Genomic DNA, 4200 nt, shown 5'->3' on the forward strand with positions numbered 1-4200 from the left:
AACACCATCAAATCACCAACTAAGTTAAATGCAGCAAAAAATAAATTTGACACGGGTGATTTGTTTATGAATTGGGAAAATCATCGAGGCAAAATCCCACCAGGTAAATTTAAGGTCATCACTCTCGAGAATCCACTATTATCAAAACAAGCGGTTACAAGTAAAGAAATCCTAATACCTTATACCAACCTACAGTTGAACCCTTACCCTAATATCCAATTGGACTTGTAATGTAGTGACAATCTCTCCTTTCAATGCACGGCTCTCAGTACGTGACTAACCAATCAATACACGAATCCAAGTACGTGACTAACACACCAACTTGAGAAGGATGTTGGTTGCAAAGTTCTTCAGTTCATTCACATGATAAAAATCAAGAAGCTCCTTAATTACAAAACCCTTGGCGCACAAACGTAACAGCTTCTTCAAAAGAAAGATGAACTAAGGCAAATTGTCTTCGGTCACAATTTGAGTGAATAATCACTTTGCATCATCACCTTTGACGGCCCTTAAAATAATCCTTATATATGTCTAGGGTTGTAAGAAAAGAAACCTTACACAAATATACATAGATATGCGTGAAATCAGATCTGAAAATCTAAATTTCGTAATTCTTGATAGATACAGCTGTCGAGATATCTGTCAAGTTTTAAATATTAAATCTTGATAGATACATCTGTCGAACTATCTGTCGAGTTTTAATGAACAACACTTTTTCACATGATTCTTGGACAGATTTGCATGGCTTCAATACTTGGACTTGAACTCTTGTTTCTTAAAGTATTAACAAATCCTAGATCTACCCAATTATAAGTAAAGTGCATTTTGTTTAAAGATTAGCCAATTCTATATAACATATGTCCTAACACAATGAAAGAGAGATGGAACAGACTTGCTTGGATCTAGTTTGATCTACATACTTCCAAATTTACATAGAATTTTAACTCTTTAAGTTACCTATGGCCAGTTGCATTCCTTGTTGGAATCAAAAACCCAAAACCGCTATTTAAATTGATTGACATCAAAAAACCCTAACCTCCACCAATCGTTGTTTCATTTATTGTCAACAGCCCCATCAGCAATTCAATCGGCTCTGCAATGGTTGGCTACGTTGGTGATGGACAGTTTATGAATAACCCTAGATATGGAGGATAAGGGTGGGCCATAGGCATTGAATAAGTATGACTAAAGTACACTTTTTATCCTTCAAGTTTGGAGTTTTTTTTCATTTTGATCCTTTAATTTTTATTTTGGCCATTTATAATTGATTTTGTTTTCATATTGGTATTGTCGTCCATATCCAATAGTAATTTGACCATCCATAATATGTTTTTCACTAACAATGAAATACTTGGATTTTATAGCATTTTAGAGCTAGTACTTTGTGAAATAGTTAAGCATGATGGGTACTTAATTGTTAGATTACTAACGGAAATGGATAACAGGTTCAATATGAATAATGAAATCATACATAAATGGTCAAAATGAAAATTTAGAAATGTAAGAAATAGGAAATGATTTTTTTTTTTTTTAAGAAGTGAAAAGTAAGAAAGGATGAAGATGGCTTTGGTGAGATTTAGTGTGGGAAAGAAGCAAAACGACACCATTTGCACCTATTACAGTGGTTTTTAAACCATTGGTATAGACTATTTGACCAAATTTGTTGCCGCAATTTAAAATCGTCACTATATCGCTAACCTAATAGTGTTCTCAATTTAGCAAAAAAAAATAGTTGTTCTTAAGACTGCAGCTTTATCTAGAGACTTTTGTTATAGAGTCATAGACTTGTTGTGAAGCCCCAATTTGATTGATTGTGTAATGTGTATGGGTGTGTGATGGGTATTTACTAGGTAGATCTAGCCTTTATTAACAACTACAAGGAGTCTCAATTGTGACCAGTTTTTTTGAGGTATAGCGCAGATGTGGCTAGGCGCTTTTCCTTGGGTCGTTATATATGATATTAGAGCCGGCCCGGTAGTCCTATGTGGGCTCAGAGACACTACCCCACAAAGTAGGCCCTAACGAGGACGTTAAGGATTTAAGTGGGGGAGATTGTGATATCCCAATTTGATTGATTGTGTGATATGTGTGAGTGTGTGATGAGTCCCATATCGGGTATTTACTGGATAGATCTGGGCTTTATTAACAATTACAAAGACCCTTAATTGTGACTAGTCTTTTTGAGGTATACCGCAGATGTGGTTAGCGTTTTTCCTTAGGTCATTACGTATGGTATCAAAGCCAGCTTGGTAAACCCATGTGGGCTCGAAGACACTACCCACAAAGTGGGGCCCTAACGAGGACGTTAGGGATTTAAGTGGGGGAGATTATGATACACCAATTTGATTGATGGTGTGATGTGTGTGGATGTATGATAAGTCCTACATCGAGTATTTATAAGTTGAACTAGGCTTTATTAACAACTGCAAAGAGCTTCAATTGTGATTAGTCCTTTTGAGGTATAGCGTAGATGTGGCTAGCACTTTTCCTTGGGTCGCTACAATATAGTATCAGAGCCGACCCGGTAACCTCGTGTAGGCTCAGAGACGCTACCCCACAAAGTGGGCCCTAACGAGGACGTTAGGGATTTAAGTGGGAAAGATTATGAAGCCCCAATTTAATTGATTGTATGATTTGTGTAGGTGTGTAATGAGTCCCACATCGGGTATTTACTGGGTTGAACTAGGCTTTATTAACAACTGCAAATAGCTTCAATTATGACTAGTCCTTTTAAGGTATAGCGCAAATGTGACTAGCGCTTTTCCTTGGGTCGTTACAATATGGTATCAAAGCCGGTCCGGTAACCTCGTGTGGGCATAGAGACACTACCCACAAAGTGGGCCCTAACGAGGACGTTAGGGATTTTAGTGGGAGAGATTGTGAAGCTCCAATTTAATTGACTGTGTGATGTGTGTGGGTGTGTGATGAGTTCCACATCGGGTATTTATTAGGTAGATCTAGGCTTTATTAACAACTACAAGGAACCTCAATTGTGACTAGTCCTTTTGAGATATAGCGCAGATGTGGCTAGCACTTTTCCTTGAGTCGTTACAATATGGTATCAAAGTCAACCCGGTAAAGGACGTTAGGGATTTAAGTGGGGGAGATTATGAAGCTCCAATTTGATTGATTGTGTGATGTGTGTAGGTGTATGATGAGTCCCACATCAGGTATTTACTGGGTAGATCTAGGCTTTATTAACAACTACAAAAAGCCTTAATTGTGACTAGTCCTTTTGAGGTATAGCACAAATGTAGCTAGCGCTTTTCCTTGGGTCGTTATATATGGTATCAGAACTGGCCCGATAGTCCCGTGTGAGCTTAGAGACACTATCCCACAAAGTGGGCCCTAACGAGGACATTAGAGATTTAAGTGGGGGAGATTGTGATACCCTAATTTGATTGATTGTGTGATATGGTGGGTGTGTGATGAGTCCCACATCGGGTATTTACTAGATAGATCTGGGCTTTATTAACAACTACAAGGAGCCCTCAATTGTGACTAGTCCTTTTGAGGTATAGCGCAGATGTGGCTAGCGCTTTTCCTTAAGTCGTTACAATATGGTATCAGAATCGGCCCGGTAGAGGATGTTAGGGATTTAAGTGGGGGAGATTGTGAAGCTCCAATTTAATTGATTGTATGATGTGTGTAGGTGTGTGATGAGTCCCGCATCAGGTATTTACTGGATAGATCTAGGCTTTATTAACAACTACAAGAAGCCTTAATTGTGACTAGTCCTTTTGAGGTATAGTGCAGATGTGGCTAGCGCTTTTCCTTGGGTCATTATATATGGTATCAGAATCGGCCCGGTAGTCCCGTGTGGGCTTAGAGACACTACCCCACAAAGTGGGCCTAACGAGGACGTTAAAGATTTAAGTGGGGGAAGATTGTGATACCCCAATTTGATTGATTGTGTGATATGTGTGGGTGTGTGATGAGTCCCACATCGGGTATTTACTAGATAGATCTGGGGTTTATTAACAACTACAAGGAGCCTCAATTGTGACTAGTCCTTTTGAGGTATAACGCAAATGTAGTTAGCACTTTTTCTTAGCTCGTTACACTTGTTCTGTACTAAAGGTTTCTAATAAAACGTGGAATCTAAATTGGAGTGAGTTTAGCTTAAAAATGGGAAATCAATAACCTGATACTAATGCTCTTAGGGAGTGTTGTTTAGAAACCTTTTTTTTTTTTTTTTTT

Source organism: Quercus suber, unplaced genomic scaffold (genome assembly GCF_002906115.3).
Source record: "Quercus suber isolate HL8 unplaced genomic scaffold, Cork oak 2.0 scaffold_462, whole genome shotgun sequence".
NCBI lineage: Eukaryota > Viridiplantae > Streptophyta > Magnoliopsida > Fagales > Fagaceae > Quercus > Quercus suber.